Here is a 24,782-nt window from a genome sequence, read left to right on the forward strand (position 1 = left end):
TGGAGTGTTCAGCTGCGAAGTTCCAGGAGGAAGTAGGCTGTATTACTGCAGCAAGTATGGTTGCGCTGCTGGTGGCGCACATATGCGGGGGCAACCGAAACGTAATTAAGCGCGAAACGGACGCGGGTTTTGCGCACTGGCAACTGTTTATTCATTCGCTTGACGCTCACCATCAGTGTGCATAAATTTGATAGGTATCAAAAAATCACGTATGCAAAGAAGCAGCTAAAACAGTATGTGATGGCACAGTGATCAGCATTCAACCACGTATATACGACGGCACACATGGCACACTGAACACGTGCCTATACGACGTGTCTCAAAGGAAACGGGGCACGAAAGTCTTACGATCGGCAGCGCATGTAATGTCGGAGTGCAAAATTGGCGCGCCTTTAGAAAACATCTAGCGCTGTTTCAAGCCATTTGGCGAAGGTGGGGGTACCGAACGGGCGAAAACGGAACGGACATTGCGACAAACGGGGTGCCTCCTAAAGGACTCGTTCCGTTCGACTCGAAGTTATTAAGATTCTCGGTACTCCGAACGCGCTACAGCGCCTCGTCCGTCCAGTGAAAGGGACCCACTTACGCGCCGAGCCTAATGCTTTGAAGTAGCATTTTTTGGGGAGGTGACGTAATGAAATATGCGTACGTCGCCGGAGTCCTTCATACGTACTGCAACAGCCTCTTCGCGAAACCCCGCGTGCCGCTTTCAGAATGCGAGCATCGCGCGTTATCGTCATTGACAGAAGGCTCGCGTTTCCCCTTCCACGTAGCTGCCATCAAATATGCACGCGCGCGTGGCGCTGAAAGCTGCTAATAAATAGAGGACAATACAGCGCCTCGGAGCTCGCAGCGCGGAGCATTCTTCCACGCGACCGTCGCAGCAGCCGCGGTATACCTCGAGCGCGATCGAACAAGCTGCTATACAGTGGCCTTCGGCACCGAGCGCACTCTCCTCGCATTTCGAGGTTCGGGGCTGTTTCTCCTCCGACACGGACTCCGGGGTCCATTAAGAGATGGGAAAGACGCACGCGCCGACCTTGCCCATACTGGAATCGTGTGGCGCGCCCGCGGAGATAAACGGAGCAATCCGCGTCGCCGAGTGGGCACCGCGCTCATACAGGATGAGCGTGTCGGGCCTGCAGTGTGCGACGAAATCCTTTTCTGACTTTCGTTGGTCAGCTTTGGAAATCGCGATGGACGGCCTGCCGGCGAAGGATCGCCACTAGACGATGAGCTGCGAAGGCGCACCGTGACAGAGGGGCGAATATGTACGGGTTGTATACCGTGCAGTAAAGGAAAGTTCGGTAGCGTGCTGGGTCATTAAACATGCTTAAATTTGTGCGCAGACATCACGAAAAAACAAACAAACCCCATAGCGAAGGCTGGTATGCTTTGCTCTGAAGTAGTGTGTGCTGATGATGTTTTCTCGGAAGACTGAAGTACAACGTCATACAAAAGTACATATTCTGAAGATGGCTGTAGAATGCGTAATACATTCAAGAATACCACCGAGAGCGCTGCGAAGACTTCCCGAGCTCACAACGAAGATAAAGCAGTCGTACCGAGCCGAAGCATTTCAAACAATAAAAAATTAAGCAATTAAACAAGGATAACTCAAATGAACAATTTTACTTCCAAATGCGAGCAGCTTTTCACACATGATCGTACCAGAGGAGTTTCACAATACTGAGTGACCATTAAGAATGACATGTTTCAAATGTGCAAGATAAATGGAGGCCGTTAAATTCATCAACGAGAACTTATTGCGGTTTTTTTCAAGCACTTGTCCATTGCAATTTTTTCTCGAAAAAAATAAATTCCAGCGGCAATGACAAAATATTGCTATTTGCCGTAGGCAATAAATAAAAAGAAGATATGCTGGAGAATGCAAGAAAATATTGTGCGGATCCCACGCCCTGTGGAAATCGATGTAAGCTAAGCTTTCTGTGTTGTTTGCTTCAATTGACTATAATCAGCGGTGGTGTCGACGCCAAATGCTTAATTTCTTCAGTATTTGCTGCAATGCGGAAGTCGTGAGTTAACGTTAAACGTTACCTTGCGTGCACCGCTGCTGTGTGTCTGCGTATAGGGCACAGAACACAGGGAAACGTGTTTGCTTGAGGCGTTGTTGTGCACCATTGTCCATAATCTCCGAGAGGATTTCGGCAAAAGTGCACAGGGAACACGCACTTAATCTTTTCCTGTTACACTGCCGTCCCTGCCACGGATCAACTGCTGCAAAGGGCCGATTCGTCCAGTAAAGACGGCTGCTATCTCATCACCTTCGGTCGTCGGTCGGGTGGCTATCTGGCGCATGCGTACTTCATAGAGAAGTTGGCTACGACGGCGACGCCACACCAGCGTACTTAAGGAGGACGACAGCCAGCTGCCACTACAGTTCGGTGGCACTGCACAGGGAACACGGACTTAATCTTTCCCAGTTACACTGCAGGTGAGGCTACTTGCTATCCTCAAACAAATCCTACTTAATAATAAGGCAACTGGATTGCTGTGTTCTGTATTTACGTTGCAGACATTATGTTGCGTATGTAAATATTTTGTACCAATTATTTGCTGACTTTATATTCGAGCAGTGACTACAGTCCCCCTTTTTAATATTTCCCACTGTCTGAACCTATGATTTCTGTCTGACTGAACTTTGTTGATGTATTTTGTCTGTGTATATTGTGCAAGTGGGCCGGGGCCATTGTCAGGTGCTCTGTCACCTTTAGCCTCGGCCCCCTCTTAGGCTGTGTCTGAGGAAACAATAAATAAATAAATAAATAAATAAATAAATAAATAAATAAATAAATAAAGGATTGGAGCCTTATCGTTGCTTCACATGGCACATCGCATCGTGGCAGATGTGTTAAACTTTAATTGAATTCCGGAGCAGTCCGTGCCGAAAGCATAATCGGAATATGAGGGGCACCATAGTGGTGGACTCCGGATTAAGTTTTGCAACCTGTATAATGATCTTTAACTTGCACCTAAATGTAATTGCACTAGCGTTCTTCTATTTAGCTCCCGTCGACATGCGGCTGCCGCGGTCCGGATCGAATCGGCGACCTCGAGCAATGCCATTGCCACAAAGCTACCGCAGCGGGCATAGAAGCGTTGATTTGATGTGCGACCACTTCTGTAGTATCGCCTAGACTCTACGGCGCATTTTTTTTTCATCAGCATGCCCTGCGTCAGTTGTCAAATTTGCGTGATGCTTATTTCTGTATGGGAACTGCGAGCGAAGAGTGGCAAGGCTGTTATTCGGTTCTACCCACGCTGCTGCTGCTGCTCCGTAGTGGTGCTAGTAGTAGTACCGGAAAAGTCAAACGAAGAGGCAAAGAAAGCTTCGCTGTAGAGAATTGTCGGTATATCCAGCTGCAAACAGCGCGGCATATCTGTATAGCAGCGATCACTGCTTTAGCAATTAATTTATCGGTCAGGCGAAAATGCGATAGGCTGACGCGATACGTGGTGAACATACGGTGCATGTCCGGGCATTTTTATTTCTCGCATTCGTTGCTGTTATTCGAGGGTGGCGACGAATGTCTCTATACATCGTCTCCTTGCCACGCAGCACGATGCCACCGAACCTTCGTGTCGCATTCCATTCCTCGCCAGCCATGTATGTCCTTAAAGGTATAAAAGCTAATGAACATCAGTGGCAGCAAAGGGCTCGATGAGGCCGCCTTTGTTTACAGTTGCAATCTGTGCAAGCTCGGTGCGGCGCAGTTTGTACAGAGGTGCTGTACGTGTGCTCCCACGCGGTCTCCACGGGGCCCTCCGGTGTTCTTCTTTCGCGGGTTCTCTGTCTTCTTTCGAACGAAAAGAAGTAGTGTGTCGCCTGAACTATGTAAGGCATTCTCACAATGTGTGCTTTCCTTGCGTTCTTTCTCTCCTACGCGTACAGAGAAGCGCCCAAATTAGGTTTTCTCAGAGTCCTATATACCCATACACTCGATTCCCATTCTCGTCTGGTCTCCTCACTGCAAATACGAAGCTAAGAAGCGACGACAAAATCAAGTCAGAAGGTGCACCGTTCTCAGGCCTTTATGTTTCCGATAGCTCCCCCAACCCCGCCTCCCTCCTCTTCTGTAAGAGACGGAATCAATGAAATTTGTTTCTGTTATTTCTGAGCGTTTACCGCGCCTTCCGTAAAAGGAACACTGGAGACGTGAAAAGAACAACAACAGCAACCATGGAGAGATTTTTAGTCGATCGCATGAGCAAGGTAAACCTTTTAACGATAGTCTGTAAAAGAAGCCTGACGACTATACCGTCGCTCTCTTGTGTAGTAAAGTTTGATTGTTGCCACTTTAAGATCTGTATATACCGGAATACTTATTTCAGTGCGTGCCGCCGATTCACACGGGCGGTGGTTAAAGTTATAAGAAAGGATAACTCTACCGTCAGAATCTCAAAGTGTGTAGGCTAATAAGTCGTAACCTGCAGCTCAGTTCAGTTAGGGAATGCAGGAAGAAGTAAAGAACGTATGTTTACGGAGATGATAAGGTTAACTTTCGACGGGGTGTGGTGCGGGGTAGGTGCATTTGAAATTTAAGGTATGAGCCCCTCACAGCTACTGAATACGTTTTTTTTTTTTTGCAATAAAAGAAATGGAAAGGTGCTGTATACACTGTTCGCTTGTCACGCAACTTTAGTTTAAACCATGATCGCCTTTTAGACGGCGTTAACCAGAGCTCGGACAGTTGCTCGGCAAGTGTGTCTTCAGCCTAGAATATTCCGTCTGATCTCGCCAAACGTGATCCGTTAAGCTAATCGAATAGCAAATAAAAATAACATTCGAGAAAAACGAATCTTTTGATTTACCCCCTACACTAATGAAAAAAAAAAGTTAAAAGTAGTTAATAACGAAAGTTTAGTTTACGAGCTTACTGTCGTATATTTTCATTTCTCAATAAACTCCAGCGATAGTAGCGATAATGTAGTCAACCGGCTATTGCCGTAAATTATGTCGGAAAACAAGGTTCACGCTGCATCCCGATAAAAGCAAAATAATAACATGAAAACCTTTCTCCCTTTTCACTGGTGTCTTTGCAGCAAACATCATCACGATCACACATCGTGCCATCTTACAGCACCGTTACGAATCGACAGCGGCAAACAATAAGCACAAACGAGCCGGCCGACGAAGCCGCTGCTCCTATCTTGCGCTCGTGGCAAGCAACGGGCTTATGAACTCGCTTCAGTGGCGTAGCCAGAAATGCTGTTCGGGGAGGGCTCACGTTGTAGCTCAGCCTCCTCCTTACAGAATCTGTCAGGTACTAGAAATGAGTTATCTGCAATGGGCTATTTTTTAAAATTCCGCCAAACTTAAAAATGATTACCCTGTTGGAGCATCCATCACTTCCATTAGGGGCACATGTAGGCCGCGTATATAAATCAACAAATAAATTCGGCGAGATACCGACCGACCCACCATCATCCAGCAGCAGTTGCAGCGAGGCAAGAAAGCTTCGCTCTAAAAGCACAAGTGACCAGGGAATATTTCCCAAATATTAATGTGTAGTAAATTCCTGACCACCGTTACCAACCGACTGCTTTGTCGGTCTCAGAGCGGGTTGCGCCGTTACAGTGAAGAATAATTAACTAACCCGCCACTACACGGTGTGGTGCAACGCTCACACGCGCAGCCGCATTTCCTTGTTTTTTTCCTTCGAAGGGTCTACTGCAAATATCTGGTGCGTTGTTTTTTCTCGGAAAAATACTGGTGCAGGCTAGTCTAGCTAACAACCACTAAAAACAACCAACGATACTGTCATTAACAATAATTTGAAATATTTTCATCATTTCCTACTTAGACTCCGCTCGTTAAAGGGACCCTGAAACGATCTCGTCGATTTTGTGCAAACGTACCAAGTCGTTAGGGTACGTCCTTCTGAACACTTAGTGACGCATTTAGGCGGTCCGCGAAAAGCGTGTAATTTATTTATAAGGCTTAGAGAAAAATGTGCGTCACTACCAGTCGAAGCGGCGCTGCTCTTCCGAGTTTTCAGCCGCCTACTCACGATTGGGATAGTTAGCCCAATTGACGTCACTTGGGCGACCTATCAGATTGGCTACGCAGGTTACGTCATCGTTAAACTTTCCAACCTTATAGGGAAGAAATGTTATTCGTAATAATTGGAATGCTGGTCAATTTGTTTCTGTGAAAATCTAACAGGAAGAGCAAACAAAACGACAATTTGTCACTACATTCAAGCACTCCAGGCACACAGGAAGCGTCGTCTACGTGTGTTACAACGTTTTGATAGTTCCTCTTTCCTCTTTCCTCCGAGTAGGGTAGCCAACCAGACGCATTCCTGGTAAAACATCCCTGCCTTCTCTTTTTCTTTTCTCCTCCTCTTCCTTCTCCTGTCCGTGTTGACGCCAGCTGTCCGGTCAGTGTTGGTATCGAGCTTCCTTTTTCGCAAGCACCATTGATCGCCCTTCCTACGTTGGGGGCTGCGGATAGAGCGATCGGCGACATCTCAAGTTGCGACATCGTGTCCCTCTGCGAGGCAAACATGCGAGCGGAGTGGCTGCAGTGCTCATTGTAGGTATCAGATAGACTCCAGCATTTCCGCGTTTGCGGCCGTCCCTTGACGCCGGAGGATTACTATAGCATAACAGAGAGCTTTTAGCGTGTCAGGTATTCGGCTAAACGAAGCGCAAGCCGACTGGGCGTTTCACCCATACGCGTATTTACGGGTGGTGTACGGACACTTATGAAAGCGGGCGCTTTCTGCTGTACGCTGGAAAATCCAACGGAACAACAGCTGAGGCCAAATTTTTTTTTCCAAATGCACAGTCGCGTAAGTAACGCTTTTATTTATTACGTATTACGTATTATTACGTTGTTTGAGCAGTGAGGATCGCTTTTTGATCCCTCGCCGCGAAGAGCTGTAGCAGACGACGAACAGGGCAGGCGTGGCGTGCGCCATACAAGCTTGCATTGCGGAGAAGGCTGGTACTGGGCAGTTCCCGCCATAACAAAATTTCACGTTGCGCTTCTGGCATCATGCACAGTTTTTTTGGGACCACTTAATCATATTTGCAAACACAAAATTAGCTTGTTGTGTATAACCTTACGACATTTGGTGTGCGGGGGCGGCAGGGTTCGGATAAATGATTATGAGCAGCCGCGACCAAATATGGCGTGCCCTACGGCATGAAATTGTTGTATTATCAAATACCAGAACTGTTGAATATATACAGGGTTTCCCAAGTATAATGAACGAAGGTTTTAAATATGCATATTCCATGTAGATGGAGCGCACCAAGGTAATGTTGTTTGCCGTCGCTTAGAGATACTCAGATGACTTCTTTGCATTCCGCCTAATTACATAATTAGCCTTAATTATTTCATCAACTGCTCAAATATAGTAATGGATGAAAAGTGTAAATGACAAAATTGTAGAGTGACATGAAAAACTCCAGATACAGCTTTCTGTTGCTCAATACGTGCTACACAAGTGTTTTTCCGAGAGTGAAAGAAGCTCGCGAATCCACGCAATGTGCCTTGAGCGGCCCAGTGGCGCGTCAATTTTGCGTGTATTCGCGGGATTCTTTCACGCTCGGAAAAACACTTTTATGTAGCCCGTATTGAGCAACAGAAAGATCTATCGGGAGTTTTTCATCTCGCTCTACAATTTTCTCATTGAAACTTTTTATCTAATTATAATATTTGAGAAGTTCATCCATTATTTCAGACTAATTGTGTAATTAAATGGAATAAAAGTTTTGTGAGTATCTCCAAGCGACGCCAAACATTACGTTGGTTCTGTCCAGCTACGCGGCATTTGTATATAGTTAATTCTTGGGCCATGAAAGTTGTGACACCCTGTACATACGTATATATATATATATATATATATATATATATATATATATATATATATATATATATATATATATATATATATATATATATACACGTCGAGAGGCTCTCGATTTCCATTGTGTAATCACCATTTATGCTAAATATGTTAGTGAAAACAACCTTCAGTAATGTGGACAGTTGGGCGAGTTGGTGGCTTTGGCAGCGGTTATCCTGTGCGGTATTTCTCCTTTCTTGTGTCGTATTTTTTTCTGCATCAAACGTTAAAGGAGTACTCACACAAAAATTTGAAGTCGAGATAACTTGTGAGATCGATTTAGTGGGTCACACACACATCGCGTGTAAAATATCAGCGGCGAATATCGCTTAGAACATATTTAAAATCAATTTTAAAGTACGTGCGTGCAGCCAACCGTAAAACAGAGCACCTCGCGACATTGACATCACCCGGGTCTGTAAATAGCCAAGAAAACGCTACGTCATGTGGCTACGTCACGAATTTTCGTTGGCTGCCATGCGGCTTTACACGTGCTCTTACACGTGCTCGCCGTCGCCGGCCGCAATATCCGAGTCGCTGCTCTCCAGTGGGTCAAATTGAAAGTGATTGGGCATGTCTAATACGGCGGCGACTCCCACATGCAGGAAATCGTCGCCGCTGGACGACGACGACGATGATGGCGAGGACATGGCAAACCACGTGCAGGCGTAGCAGACGACTAGCAACATGAAGCTCGCGTGCCGGCGCACCGCACGCTGGCTGCGCGGCAGAGCATACGTCATGGCTTTTTGCGAACACGTGACCACTTTGTTTACACTCCCGGTGGACCGTTTCGTTGCTCTCTGAAACCGAAACTTGGACTGGTCGCTACAAAAAAGACTGCAGATAATTACCTGTCGCGCTCTGAAGTAAATGAGGTCTCGTACCGTGATTACTGGGTCATTAACTACTTATTAAAGCAGAAAAAACCACATTGATTTTTTTTGTGTCAGTACTCCTTTAAGAAAAAGAACGACATTGTCCAATGTGCAGATCCATTACAATACCATTGCAACACTGCTATAAATTGTTTCTATCGGCATGTGTTATTTCTGACGTTGTCTGTCCATTTTATTTTTAGGCTGTTTCAACAAAAGAGTTACACTAGCACACGTTCCCAGGCAAAAACAAGAAAAGGTAGAGGTTTCATATTTAGGTGAAATGGCGGGCACGTTTTGGGCGGAATATATCCAAAGTTTGAACAGTGTAGGTTACCTATGTGTTTTTAAAATATTTATTAAATACATGCTTCATCCCAACTTTTATGCGTTACATAATGCATTTAGTTGCTTTTGCCGGTTTCCTGGGCAAAATATGTCAGGCAAACTGTTTATATTTTGTTGAAGTAGGAATCGTGTCCTGAGTGACGAGCGATAAATGTTTAATCTGTGTGGGTCCATTGCAGCCTCTGTAAAAAGCTACTTATTCAAGTGTCCCAAGGTGTCATACTGCCGTTATTCATGATGTTTCCCAGATTCCTAAATCAACTGCACCAAGTACGAACTTCAAGTTCCGTGTTTTCGTGTAAGGCGATGCGAAGCCATCGCGTACTTACCTTAAAAGTAACGTTGTAAATAATTACTGAACCCTCGTCTTTTCTTTATTATTATTCCTTATATGTGAGACTTACAGTTTATGTTTCCGATGTTTTCGGTGAACTAAACAAGGCCCCTTGTTCATATTTGGGGAAAATTAGGGGTATCGTATGGGTAACGTATAATCACCGTTCCAAATAGCCGGATTAAGTGCGCCTTCTTACAGTATATTGAGTATACACTTCGCCCATGGCGTTATCGGTGTGCTTTACAACCAGCGTATAACTTACACCGTTGCCCTGGCATAATTACAATTGCTACCGAGGTCAAATTTTGCGAACATAGAGGGAACGCTAGCCAACTTTGTGTGTGATGTTAAGCGGGTGTTCATCTAATACAGCTTTTCCGATATTTAAATACTTTTTATAAAATCTTAAGCAAAGCGTTCGAAAGTGTCAAGCTGCCGATATCAGCTACGTTTCGTAAACTTTCAAGAGAACTGTGCATTTTACAAACTTTATACTTAGAACGAATGGCTGCAGCTTAAGTGTAATGTGTCGCGAAGTTTTAGCGTTTCTGGCTTACTTAGAAGCCTTACGAATAGTTATGAATCGTCGTTTTTGGGGGGCTTTTCATCCGTTATACGTATATTGGGTTCTCCTGCTGTCGTCGGTGAAATAAACGAGGCAGTTTCTTTTTATGTTTCCTGACAGTAAGGCTATGTGCAGGCGGTCGTCATCACCCGGTTGCAATGGGGTGACCTAGCTCCCTTAAGGCACGTAGGTTCAACAGCGCTATGCAGTGTTCTGGATATCTTTAATCAATTTTGGCCTCATGGCATAGTCCCTGACATTTGCAAGTGTAGCTGACTGGTGCCTCTACTGAAGCTTGGGAAGTCTCCGCTGGACCTTACATCGTGCTGGTCGATTGCACTTGCCAGTTGCATCGGTAAGGTTATGGAGAGGATGTTGCTGACACCATGGGATGGTACCTCCAATACTATAACATGCACTGTATTGCTATGGCTGGTTTTGGACGTGGACGGTCTTCAGTTGACAGCGTCATAGTCTTCTTAGACGTGAAATGTGCCTAGGACAGCGTAATCGTTGAAGCCATTCTCCAAGCTCTTGAAGCTGCAGAACTTGGAGGCCACGTCTTTAGATGGATTAGGAGCTATCTCTCAAGGAGATCTGTGTTTGCCCTTACAGAATATGGCCCAACAAATAGATCTCCAGTCGTGGTGTCCCACTAGGCGGAGTGTCGAGCCCTGCTCTTTTCACTCTCTTTCTAGTGGGGCTCATCGAAACGATACCACAGACGGCTAATGTCTCGCTCTACGCTAAGGATATTTGCATCTTGGTATCCGGTGTGACACGAGCTCAAATGCGCGCCAGAATACAGAAAGCGGCAATCCTCACAGTGGCACACCCTCGCCGACAAGGTCTGACAATATCTACAGAAAAATGTTCACTAGTGGTATTTTCACGAAAACGGATGTCTTTCTACTCGGTGTGCATTGTGGTCGAGTCAACTGCATATAAGAAAACTCACAGGTTCTTAGGCGTTATTGAGGATCGAGACCTCCCCTGGAATTCCCATGTCTCCTACGTGAAGAAAAAGAACTAATTTGTGTAGAGAATATGTTTAAAACCTTAGCTGCAAAATCGTGGGGACCATCCGTGCGCTCCATGTTACAGCTATACACGGCACTTTGTCACGGATTTTTGCGATACAGTATTCGTGTCTTGTCCAACACATTCATGACTAATATCCTTGCACTACAGAGTGTACAAGTCCAAACATTTCGGAGATGTCTTGGCCTCCCGATATGTTCTTCGACAGCTGCAACGATTGTTCTTGCACAGGAGCACCCGATCCCCACTCATATCGTCGTTGAGACACTAAGAGCGCACGTTCGACACATTTCACGGCTACCATCCCAACATTTAGTCGATTTGCCATCGCGAAGACCACGGGCTACATTCTGTGGTGTTGCGTCCAGACACTATGACTCGATACCATCTGGATTCAAGCCCGCGAAATGCTTAACATCGGCATTGTGGTATGTCTGCCAAATTGATGTGTGACCTTGAGTTCCTCGGATTGTTAAGAAGTCACACTGCTATAGTCCTGATGCAGTTGTCTCTGCTTCTCCTGAACGAGTCTTATTTTGACCGCATACACATTTACACGGATGGCTCCACCAATTCAAACAGCTTTACCGGAGCAGTAGTTATTCCATCGGACTCTTTGCAATGTAAATACTCTCAGAATACCATATCGACAACAGCAGAAATCGCGGCTCTTCAAGGTGCATTCAATTACGTGCTCCAGCAGCCAGAAAATTGTTGGGCCATTTTCTGCGATTCAAAAGCAAGCCCTGTACGCTCTGCAGTTTGTCATACGTCATGAGCTACACCAGCAGCTAGTGTACGAAATAAGGCACGCTCATCCCCACGCGCTCGAGGAAGGACACGATAATATATTTAAATGGTTGCAGAGCCACTGTGGAATTGTCGCAACGACAACGCAGATGAAGCTGCGCGCTCGGCTCACCAAAACATCAGCGGGTGCCTCTACCACTCTTAAGCCGATAGCAGGCCTACAGCAGGCCTACAGCAGGCCTACAGCAGGCGGAAAGTAGGTTTGCTGCGCGGCTGCCTGAGCCACTTGCTTGGCACATCACATTTCCGCGGTGGAATTCATCAGGTTTCACCAACTCACGCTAACCCTAACTTGCGACTTCGCCTTCCACCTAGACTATCCCGTCGCGAAACTACTATGATGAATGTGGTTGGGTGTTGCATTTACAAATGGTTTTTCATTCCAAATAGGAATGACCAACAGTGCGGCGTGCAATTCGTGCGGGTGTGATGAAACTTTAGAGCACCTTCTGTGTCACTGCTGATCCTTTCACGCTCAACGATGTGCTGTACAAGCTAAACTGAGCCTGTTAGATAATAGAGTGCTCTCTGGGACCATGGAATCCGGGGACCATGGTCTATGCACTCTTGCGTGCAAAAGGCCGCAAAAGCTTTCCTGCACTTCTTGAAAGCTACTGGACTGTACGAACGCTTGTGACAGCGGACATTCCTGTGCGACTGACTCTGCGAATGACAGGCTCTTTATTATTTTCTTCTCTTTCCTTCTTATCTATTGTTCAACTTTGCCCCTCCCCAAGTGAAGGGTAGCCAACCGTGTACGTCCTTGGTTAACATCTCCTACCGTTCCCTCTTCGTTTCTTTCTCTTTGACAGTAAGGCCGAGGTAATGGGTGATGTGCGGGCAAAGTTCGAAATGGGTGCACTGTAAGAATGTTTACACCCTTAAGGGTGTTTGCTTGTCCCACGGGTAGTACTCCCACCGTTAGGGCCTTATAAAATTTTATAGAGGACGACAACGGAGCTCTAACTACACGTGCCATGACAAACGACATAGTTGAAAAATGTGCAGTCATTCTGACAGCCGTGGGGCACAGGAATATCCAACATGAGAATTTCACAGCGATAGACATTAAACTTTATTTAATGCACTTTTTATGTCGCCTGTCACAGCTGTCATCATTTTTACTTGCAAGAAAAAGTCTGCAAACAAGGTGCCATCATTGGTTCCCACCAACAATTTGATCTTACACCTTAAACGTGAGGGTGTTAGCCATGCGAAAATCGAGCTCCCTTTATACATTCATAAAGGTGTAAAAATATTGCGCGTTGGTAGTGGTGGTTGTCGTTATAAATTACGTTTGCAAGCGCACTAGAGCGTTATGAATGTGTCTAACGAGCGGCACAGAATTCAGCCTGTTGCCCTGGTAGAACTACAAATGCCACTGAGATCAAATTTCGTAAAAATGTGTGGAACGCTATGAAGAGTCTCTTTGCGAAGGTAAATGAGTTGGATCGAACACAGCCATTGCAAAAAAAAATTCATAATAAAGTTTTAGAACGTGTAATACTACCACCATCAGCGCTTCTCATTGTCCCGACGTAGCTATAGGTTACATGTTTGTATTTCGTGGGAATGGCAGGGGTGGTCATGTTAACTGCGATGTGCTGGGACTCAGGGTAGCGTTGCCCATCGTTATCAACCAGTTTTAGGGTTTCGGGTGTCCGAACGGTCATTATTTGGTCGTGGAGGTGATATGCCAGGCACCGGGCGATCGAGAGCTCCGGGGCGATGACCAAGGAATGAGAAAAGTGTTAATTTACATTGTTACAAGTTGAGAGGTTACATGTACTAGTACGAGCAAAAGTACAAGCATGATTAGGAGCACACGCAAGTACGCTTCGGAGCACACGCATGAGTTGTTGCCCACGTTCGCATCGGAGCACCCCCTACCGCATTCCAGATCTGCTTTTTATCCCGTTTATTTCCCTGTTTCACTCGTCGGGGGAATACACGGGCCAATCACAAACGCCGAACCATTCACCCCCTCCTGTCTACAACGTCCCACCGTTACCGGCTCTCTTGTCGCCAACGTTGCACAATACGAGGCAACCACGTGGCAAACTGTGGACCCGCCGCTGGCGTCCTTTCCCCGGGAGTCCTTGACAATGACCTTGACATCAATTAGTGATCTCTTCGTGACGACTAATCTGTCAGGATCGGGAGACCGGCCTTCGCGGTAGTCGGAGGGTGACGTTGTTGTCTTGAAGTGAATGGTGAGGCGTGAACAGCACCCGAGACAGCCGCACGTCTGCCGGTGAAGCATCCTTTGCCTCGAGAGACCACCAGGCACACCACGGGTCAGCTTTCGTCCCAGCAGGTGCTTGTTTCGCCCGTCAGTTTTGGTTGCGCCAGTTTATAGTATAGTGATTAAACGTCAATCGTGACAGATGTGTGATAAAATTTTTACGTTCCTGTTTCATTTAGTAGTTTTGCAAATGATTGCTTAGCACTCGTTCTCTCCCCCCCCCCCCCTCCTATCTCATGCGTCATATAGATATTCGTAGTTGGTTTCTACGAGGTCCTTGGTGAACTAATCAAGGCACCGTAGATACATCTGGCGAAAACATGTGGCGCGTTATGAGTGCTGTGTCGGCCAAGTTCAAAGTGAAGGGACAAATTAAGACATTTGCACTTAATTACGCACGCAAGCGATCCGGAGCTTTATTAATGTGTTTTACGAACAAAACAGAATTTATCTCGCTGCTTTGGGAGAACTGAAAACCAAACTGAGATAAAATCTAGCAAACATAGTGGGGGAAGAGGGAGTCCATGGTTAATGTTTTGGTGAAGTAAAATGTAAGTTGATGTATTTCTGGCTTTAAATAATTCCCAACACAAAGTGCTCGAAAGCGTTACGTGCAGGCAAGATTTCAAACAAAATCACGGCACACCGGCAACGTTCTAATGGCACGAGCATCAAGTGACACTCTTGTTTCTTGCGAAGCACTTCAGGTTCACCTGGGACCACTGGGGACGAAATTCAAAATTAATCAGAAAAAAAGGAAAGATATAGCACAGTACAAAATTCATCGGTTTCATTATACGGTGTCCCACATAACTTGAGCCAAGAATTTAAAAATTAAAGGCGCGCTGGAACCGAATTGAACCGAACGCATACTATTCGCAAAAGTCTATAGTAACTCAGACAATTTTTTGTTTTCTGCATAACGCACTAATTAATTATATTTAATTACCTAACTTTTCAATTATTGGTTGGGGACCCCAAGTAAGCTGAGCAGATTTGTAGAGCACCTTCAGAAACCACCGATCGAGTTGTTTCCTTTACGATAGGTCTCACGTAGTCCTTTTTTCTGCGTTGCAAAGAAAGCCCGCGAAGCATGAAAGAATCCACATGACTGAGCGTTTGCGCAGTGGCATTGTGCTGCTCTCAAGCGTGCGTTCGGTGAACAAGGTAGGCTGCATCGTGACTGATGACGAGGAAGCGACAGGGCCTTCTTTATCTCATCGGCAGCGCTCAGCCAGCAGCATGCATTTTCGCCGTCATCCGACAGGACTCGACCTTGTTCATCGAATGCACGCTTGAGAGCAGCATGATACTACTGCGCAAACGCTCCGTCACGTGGCAGTTTTCATATTTCGCTGGCTTTCTTTGTAACCCGAAAAAAAAAGGACTACGTGAGACGTATGGTAAAGGAAACAACTCGATAATTGGTTTCTGAATGTGCTCTACAAATCTGCGTATCATACTTGGGGTCTTCAGCCAATAATTTAAATGTCGGGTAAACTCTGACGTACCTTTCATTTTGAAATTCTTGGCTGAAGTTGTGTGGGACACCCTGTGTGTGAGATATATATATATATATGTATATATATGTGTGTATATATACGTGTGTGTGTATATATATATAACGATTTCCACGTTATGCCGTCCGGCAACCCACGCGTAAAAAAAAAGTTGGGGAAAGCATGTAAGCACTCTCAAACGAGTTGGATCAGCCAAGCATGACGACGACATTTACTTTCTTCCACAACTGCGGCAAAAAAATTTCTGCGTATAGAACGAAACCCAAGCCCGTTCCAATAGATACCCGAAACAAAAAATGATAAGAAGAAAAAGCACCCTGAAATAACGACCGCGGAAAAGTCAATATCCAACGTTATTTCCATGTTGACAGATTGAGCGCGCTCAATTAGACCCTTTGAACGGTTTAATTTCGTACGTGGCATCAATTATGCGGGGGACGCGCTGTTCACAAGGCATCCTTTTGTGTTGTTTCCGCGCTTTAATTACCTTAGCGAGCACAAGGCCCCATTACTTCAGAGTCATTGCACCGTATGTCGTCGCGATTAAGGTTAGTTCTCGCAAAATAGCCGAGCAAGCGCGAAATCTTATTAGTATGACGTACAACTTCTAATGAACACCAATTTGAGCTTAAAATATATACCTGCTATGGTATAGTGAACGCTTTGCTTCTTGGCAGAACGTTAATGTCTCTGTTTTTTGGTTATCGGCGAAATCTTCGGGATTTCCTGGTTCCTAGGCTCCCTGTCTTGTGGCCATGGACGCGGAGCCTTCCAGAGGCTCTCCTGGCCAAAAGTCATCATGGCCGTCTTTCGCGAGGAAGAAGCTTGCTCAACGACACCGAAAACAGTGCGGTGTACTCCATGGATGACATCGGATGACAGCTTCATCTCTCTCCAAGGAAAGAGGGCCAAAATGAGGAATGTCAACGCGAATGCATCAACGCAAGCGAACACGGCGACTCAGAAGGCCTGAACGCTTGCCTCACGCCATTGTCTTCGTGCCCGAGGAATCCTCACGCAACCTCCGATTGTTGAACAGGTAAGTACTATCTCTTTTCTTGGAAGGAGTTGTGCCGAAATAAATTAAGGAGATCCGGATAAATACTCGAAAAAATGTCCTCGCAATCGATCTTTTCAGCGGGCGTGCGCTGGAAAAACTGCAACAAATCACGCAACTAGGAAGCATCAAAGTGCGTTCCTGTATCCCGATGGACGATGCATCCACAGCGGGTGTAATTTGTGACATTGATGTCGCTATTCCTATTGCGGACTTGAATATCCTCGTCAAACCAGCAAGTGAGGTTGTTGTCATCACGCATGTGAGCCGCCTTGACACCACGCGCTGTCATACTAATATTAAAAGGAGATTGCATACCATCTCACGTCAAAGTCTATCACTTTCGACACCCTGTTAGGCCATTCGTAGAAAAAGCCTCTTCAATGCCATCAGTGCGTTAGGCTTCGACATGTCAAGGAGGTCTGTCCAAACTTGTTACTGTGTCCCCGGTGCACGGCACCTCATGCGGAAGACACTTGTCGGGCTACTGTGTTGAAGTGCGGCAACTGTAATGGTTGTCATGCTGCCTCTTCTAAGGACTACCCTCGAATCAAGAAAGAACTCGGAGTACTCAATCAAATGGTTCGGAACACTTTGTCCCACAGGGAGGATGCTGAAACGTTCCGGCGTCGGCGTCACCGAACATCCTAAAAGAAGGCAGCGACACGAAAGAAGAGCGGCCCTTCTCTTGTACCCGCATTCTGCAGTCGGGCCACAAAACGGCTAAACAGCATAAGAAAGTCAGCTGAAAGGAATATTTCTGCGGAAGAATGACCTGCGCTTCCGAGCCAGCAACTTCCCAAAGTACCACACATTGTCAAGCCCGCTCGGGGGCCTACTACTGCTGCCAGTGACACGCCCAAAGCAGCTGCAGTAATTTCAATGCTTCGTCCCCTCATAGATGTCATTCGAGTGATTTTTATCAAACCTTGGAACCACGCGTGCTCGAAGTGCACAGAAAGTGCTGGACACCTTAATCCCAGTGCTTGAATCTCCAGAATAGAAACATGGCCAACCATTACTCATCCATTCGATAGGTCAAGGCAGCGTCAATGATCCAGTGGGACACAAGAGGACTAAAGTCTCGCCTTTGAGATTTTTCGTGAGTTCATATATAATAATATGTTCCGAATCATTGTGATATGTGAGCCTAACGTGTCAAAACCATTTGACAGTTTATTGGGATATGAAGATTTTATGTCGACAACTGGTGCATGCAGTAAACTCATTGTTTTTATTCGTCGTGAACTTACAGTTGTTCGCGAACGGATTCCGCCTCACGATGACAATATGTTTGTCCAACAGTTAAAAAGGGGCAAACTCATGTTTGCACTTGTAGATGTTTATATATCGTCTTCGAGTAATTTTGATTCCAAAAAATTAACAAACATCTTGACGGTGTGTCCTGCTGCATGGGTGATAATCGGATATTTTCATGCGCACCATATGGCGTGGACAAATTCAAGAGGACAAAGGCCAGCAAACTTCGCCTGCAACCACGGCCTTTCACTCCTGAATGACGGCAGCACAAAGTTCCTACGAGGCGTGAATTGTGGCAGCTGTCTTGACCTAGTTTTCGTCTCCAGCTTGTTCACAAGATGTGCTAAATGGTTTTTGGATATCGAGACCCACGGGAATGATAACATTTATCATCATATAATATAATAGTATGACACTTATCATCAAAAGGATGCCCAGGTCCTTCCCACGAAACACCACTCGATTAATTGGCTGCACTACTTTTACCTTTACCATGGAAGCTGCTTGCCGAGAGGGCGTGTCCTCTTGACTAGGGGAAACAATCAAGTGTGTCCTGCGAGACTCCACGCGCACGATCACAGTTTCATCTAAGTACATGGATTTCGATACAGAATTGAAGCGGCTTCGTGCACTCCGCACTTCGACGTAGTGCACGAAGCCGCTTGGATTTTATGGATTTTGTGCGGAGTGCACAAAATCCATCCATGACGTTAGGACAGCCAGGCCAATACACAAGAAAATCCAGCGTCACATGCATAGATTAGCATCTCGACGTTGGAGAATGTTTTGCCCATGACTAGACCCCTGGAAGCCACTTTCCCAAATCTGGACAAGCGCACGTGGTCTGCGTTCCCTCCCTGAACAACGCTTTCCACATCCAACGCTCTTCCAGAAGTGGCTGTATGTTGAGGCTAGAGAAGACTTTTGTGCAAGGATCACTGGCCAAGCACCAGCCTCTCCTGCCCCCAGTGACGTCCCTAATTCGCATGACGATTGCATGAATCCTACTTTCACAATGGAGGAACTTGAGGCAGCTCTTGCTCTATGTAGGTGTTCTTCATCCCCTGGTGCCGACGGAATGTCATACCGCGCCTTCTCCGGAGAGAAGTGTTAGATCTCTACAACCAGTGGCATACCAACTATTTTTGGATGGGGGGGGGGGCAAGTCATCTCTCTCTCTCTGTTTATATATATATATATATATATATATATATATATATATATATATATATATATATATATATATATATATATATATATATATAGAGAGAGAGAGAGAGAGAGAGAGAGAGAGAGAAAGATATTTTAGTGACGAACGCCGGACACCGACCGAAGCTTTGGAAATAATTGACGTCTCGTTGCACATTTCTGCGTTCCTACTGTATGCTTTTAAAACAACTCGATCATCCAGAGGAATATTCATTTGGCGTACAGGGTGTTTCACGCAACGTCAACCAAGGATTTTAAGACAGTGGTTAACCGCGACTGAATGAAACCTACGACATAAGGTTTGCCGTCGTGTGGCGCTCCTTAATATATATTTTATGTTGTGCTTAATTAATAATGTAAAATTTTCAGTCTTTCCTGTAGGGCCATGTGCGTTTTGTTACATTGTAGAGGGTATTTGGACGACGACAAGTGTCATCTTGGTAGAACGCTTCTACCTGTGTTCTCTAGTTTCTGGAGAAATCTTCGCAATTTCCTTGTGCCTCGGTTCCCGGTCTTGTGGTCATGGACGTGGAGCCTTTCAGAGGCCCTCCTGGTCAGAGGTCATCAAGGCCGTCCTTCACGAGGAAGAGAGGAAGCGGGCTCAGTGACACCGAGGACACTGAGCTGTACTCCGTGTCGGGTGAAGACTCATCGGATGATAGCTTCATGTCTGTCCGCAGAAAGAGGGCCGAAAGGAGCACTGTCAACGCGAATACATCAACGCAAGCGAGCACGGCGACTCTGAAGTCAAGGCCTGAACGCTGGCCTCACGTCATCGTGCTCGTACCCGAGGAACCCTCAAGCAACCTCCGATTGCTGAACAGGCAAGAACTATCTGTTTTCTTGGAAGGGGTCGTGCCTAATGAAATTAAGGACATTCGGATAAATACACGTAAAAATGTCCTTGTAATCTATGTTTCCAACGGGAGTGCGCTCGGCAAACTGAAACAAATCTCGGAGCTAGGAACCATCAAAATGAGTTCTTATATCCTGATGGACCATGCATCCACATCAGGCGTAATTTATGACATTGATGTCGCCATTCCCAATGCGAACTTGCCCATGCTCGTCAAACCAACAAGTGAGGGTGTTGTCATCACGCGTCTGAGCCGCCTTGGAACTTCGCGCTGCGTCAAACTGATTTTCAAAGGAGGCTGCCTACCATCTCACGTCAAAGTCGGTCATTTCCGACACCCTGTTCGGCCCTTCATACAAAAGCCTCTTCGATGCCATCAGTTCTTTAGGCTTGGACTTGTCAAGGGGGTCTATCCAAACTCGTTACTGTGTCCCCAGTGTGCTGAACCTCCCGCAGAGGACACTTGACGGGCTACTGTCCTTAAGTGCGGCAACTGTAAAGGTTGCCATGCTGCCTCGTCTAGGGAATGCCATCGCATCAAGAAAGAGGTCGCTGTTCTCAAGCAAATGGTGCGGGACAATTCGACACACAGGGAGGCTGCTGAAACGAGCTGGCGTAGGCGTCAGCGTCACCGAAACTCGTAAAAAAAAGGCAGAGACACAAAAGGAGAGGGGCCCTTCCATTGTAGCGCCCAAATTCTCCAATGGGGCGAAAAAGAGGCTGAACAGCACAATAAAGTCAGCTGAAAAGAATCTTTCTCAAGAAGAATGGCCTGCGCTTCCAAGCCAGTAACTTCCCAGAGATCCACGGATTGTCAAGCCCGCTTGGGAGCCTACTCCTGCCGCTGATGACACGCCCAAAGCAGATCGTCGAGTCATTTCAATGCTGCGTCCCCTCATAGATGCCATGCGAGTGATTATGTCAAACCTTGGAACGACGCCTGCTCGAAGTGCACTGAAAGTACTGGACGCCTTCAGCCCAGTGCTTGAGCCTCTCGAATGGAGACATGCCCAACCATCGCCAATCCTTTCGAGAAGAAGTCAAGGCAGCGTCAATCATTCAGTGGAACGCAAGAGGACTAAAGTCACGCCTATATATATATATATATATATATATATATATATATATATATATATATATATATATATATATATATATATATATATATATATATATATATGTATATGTATGTATATATATATATATGTATATGTATATATATATGTATATGTATGTATATATATGTATATGTATGTATATGTATATATATTTATTATTTATTCCCAATCATTGTCATATGTGAGCCTAATGTGTCAAAACCGGTCACATTATCGGGATACGAAGCTGTTATATCCGCAACTGATGCATGTAGCAAAGTCATCGTTTTTATTCGTCGAGAACTGACCTATGTTCGCCAGCCGATTCCACCTCATGATGACAATCAATGTTTGCCTAACAATCAAAAATGGCATACTCATGTTTACACTTGTAGGCGTTTATATATCGTCTTCAGGTAATTTTAATCCCAAAACATTAGCGAACGGCTTGTCGGTGTGCCCTGCTCCATATGTCATCATCGGAGATATTAATGCGCACCATATGGCATAGGGAAGCACAAGGACAAATACAAGAGAGCAAAGACTCCCAAACTTCGCCTGCAACCACGGCCTTTCACTCCTGAATGATGGCAGCCCAACGTTTATACGAGGCGTGGATTATGGCAGCTGTCATGACCTCGCTTTCGTCTCCAGCTCTTTAACAAGCTGTGTTAAATGTATGAAACAGAACAGCGCCGTTTTCACGGGGACAAGCAGCGAGAAACGACACGGACGAGCGCTGACTTGCAACTGAAGTTTATTGCTTTCAACGAAGAATATATTACAGCTCCAACCAACAGAAGAACCCCCCAAAACCATACATACATTCACAATCAATGATACACGCTGCACTCAACAGGGGAGATAACTGTAGTCGTCATATCCCCCCCGGTAAAAATGCTAGTTCTTTGCACGTAATGGATAAGGAGGGGCTACTGACGCATGCGTCTTTTGACCAGGCGATGTGCGCTGCTTCGATGATTTCACGGATTAGTTGGCTACTATGTTTACTTAAAATTTGTCTTCTAGCGGAGTCAGGGTGGCAGGCCCTGGTGTCGCAGTCTCTACAACAGATGCCCAGATGCCCTTTTACTGTATTATGCACATTGTTGTTGTGCTCCTTCAGGCGTTCATTAAGGCATCTCCCCGTTTGACCGACGTAAAGCCTGCCACATGACAAAGGAATGGCGTAGACAACTCCCCCTTTAGAAGAGACGAATTGATTTTCATGTTTGATGTTGCACTCTCTTGGAACGAAATCATTATTAACCAATTTGCACATCTTCCCAAGCTTATCCGGTGCCGAGAAAACTACCTTGACACTTGCTCTGTTAGCTATCTTTTTTATTCTATGGGAGACATGATGAATATACGGCACTACAGTGGTTTTTACTTTTTCTTTTCCTGTCGTCGAATCTACACTTTGTACTTTTCTGTTTTTGCTCAAACCACTGAAAATAGATTCTGAAACTGACACTAGCAATTCCTTGGCATAACCAGCCTTTACCAGACGATCTGTTTTAAGATTGAAGCTATCTTGCATGGAGTGCGTGCATGATTTTTTAAGCGCGTTATGATAGCACGATTTAGCCACTGCACGTTTAACCAGCTTAGAATGAGATGACGTAAAAGGTAGCAATGGCTTATTGCTTCGTGGTTCGTAAGCCCAACACGTGTGATGTTGCATTAATTTGAGTTTGATATCCAAAAATCCGATGACATCGTTTTCTGGCACTTCAGTGGTTAATATGAGCGATGAAGGCACTGATCAAAGTTGTCTTTGATCTGCGTAAAGACTGCGTCAACTTCTTCCACACTTGTGTCTATAAGAAGCAGGAAGTCATCTACATAGCGAAAACACTGTAAAACCTTTGGCCCTTTCAATTTATCTTGGAATCTTCTACCCTTTTCTGCTAATAACAAGTCACAAAGCACGGGGGCTATGCATGAGCCTATGCAGACTCCCCGTTTTTGCAGGTAAAGCTCGCCCTCCCAGGAAATGAATGTAGAAATTCGGTACACTTGAAGTAGTTCTGGGAAGCCGCCGACGGATACGCCGGCCCTTGTTTGGAATTCAATTGATCCTTGTCGGTCACTACATTCCTCTATGGTGGAGAAAAGCTCATTATGCTGTAATGAATAATACAAGTCCTTGACGTCAACAGAACAGGCGCTCAGTCCTTTGTACTTGTTAGTTTCTAAAAACTGGATTACCTCCACTGTTCACCTGTTGTTCACCTGGTACGGATCGTCTAACGTGAGCGAATTTAAAATCTTTTTTTTTAAAAACGGCTACAGATTTTTACCAAGTCCCTCTCTCAGACATGATTACACGAAACGGACACTCGGGCTTGTGGGTCTTGGCACTAAAACACTTGTGAATTGAACCCTTTACTATTATCTGCTGCTTTCGTTAACAGTTCGAGGTTAAGTTTTTTACACACTTTCTTGGCCTTAGATTTAATTTTTTGGAAAGAAATGTTCTTGGCAATAGAAAACGAATACAAAATAGCTTCCCTACCCTTCTTGACGTACAATTGAGAGGGTAGCGCTAGGAATCCGCCTTCCTTGTCCGCTGGGAGCAAGCGCAGCGAGTGTTCCTTTAAGTACGAGACAGTTCCCCGAACAGAAAAGGAATTCACTGGAGCCCCGCGACGCAACAGCGCGTCCACTCCTTCAGACACGCACCTGTCGGACTCTGCCGCCAGAGCCAGCCTGTCTCGTACTTAAAAGAACACTCGCTGCGTTTGCTCCCAGCGGACAAGGAGGGCGGATTTCTAGCGCTACCCTCTCAATTGTACGTCAAGAAGGGTAGGGAAGCTATCTTGTCTTCGTTTTCTGTTGTCAAGAACATTTCCTTGCAAAAAATTAATCTAAGGCCAAGAAAGTGTGCAAGAAACTTAACCTCGAACTGTTAACGAAAGCAGTAGATAACAGTAAAGGGTTCAGTTCGCGATTGTTTTTAGCGCCAAGACCCACAAGCCAGAGTGTCCGTTTCGTGTAATCGTGTCTGAGAGAGGGACTTGGCAAACATCTGTAGCCATTTTTTTTTAAAAAAGATTTTAAATTCGCTCACGTTAGACGATCCGTACCAGGTGAAGAATTCACTGGAGGTAATCCAGTTTTTAGAAACGAACAAGAACAAAGGACTGAGGGCCTTTTCCTTTGACGTCAAGGTCTTGTATTATTCACTGCCGCATAATGAACTTTTCTCGACCATAGAGGAATGTATTGACCGACAACGATCAATTGAATTCCAAAACAAGGCTGGCGTATCCGTCAGCGGCTTTCTAGAACTACTTCAAGTGTTCCTAAATTCTACATTGATTTCCTGGGACGGCGAGTTTTACCTGCAACAACGGGGAGTCTGCATAGGCTCATGCATAGCCCCCGTGCTTAGTCACTTGTTATTAGCAGAAAAGGGTAGAAGATTCCAAGATAAATTGAAAGGGCCAAAGGTTTTAGAGTGTTTTCGCTATGTCGATGACCTCCTTGTTCTTATAGACACAAGTGTGGAAAAAGTTAACGCAGTCTTTAGCAATATCAAAGACACCTTTTTTCAGTGCCTTCATCCGCTCATATTAACTACTGAAGTGCCAGAAAACGATGTCATAAGATTTTTAGATATCAAACTCAAATTAATGCGACATCACACGTGTTGGTCTTACGAACCGCGAAG

The 24,782-nt window shown here is 45.5% G+C and overlaps 1 long non-coding RNA gene across 1 annotated transcript in view; it reads left to right on the forward strand.

Annotated features, from left to right (window-relative positions):
- The first annotated feature begins 2,376 nt into the window (after window positions 1-2,376).
- LOC135899317 (uncharacterized) overlaps window positions 2,377-24,782 on the forward strand; it is a 59,486-nt gene continuing 37,080 nt past the window's right edge. The window contains exons 1-2 of the long non-coding RNA XR_010563588.1: window positions 2,377-2,455; window positions 16,362-16,663. This is a non-coding gene — a long non-coding RNA (uncharacterized lncRNA). The remainder of the gene's footprint in view (window positions 2,456-16,361; window positions 16,664-24,782) is intronic.

The sequence above is a fragment of the Dermacentor albipictus genome, chromosome 1 (genome assembly GCF_038994185.2).
Source record: "Dermacentor albipictus isolate Rhodes 1998 colony chromosome 1, USDA_Dalb.pri_finalv2, whole genome shotgun sequence".
Classification (NCBI taxonomy): domain Eukaryota; kingdom Metazoa; phylum Arthropoda; class Arachnida; order Ixodida; family Ixodidae; genus Dermacentor; species Dermacentor albipictus.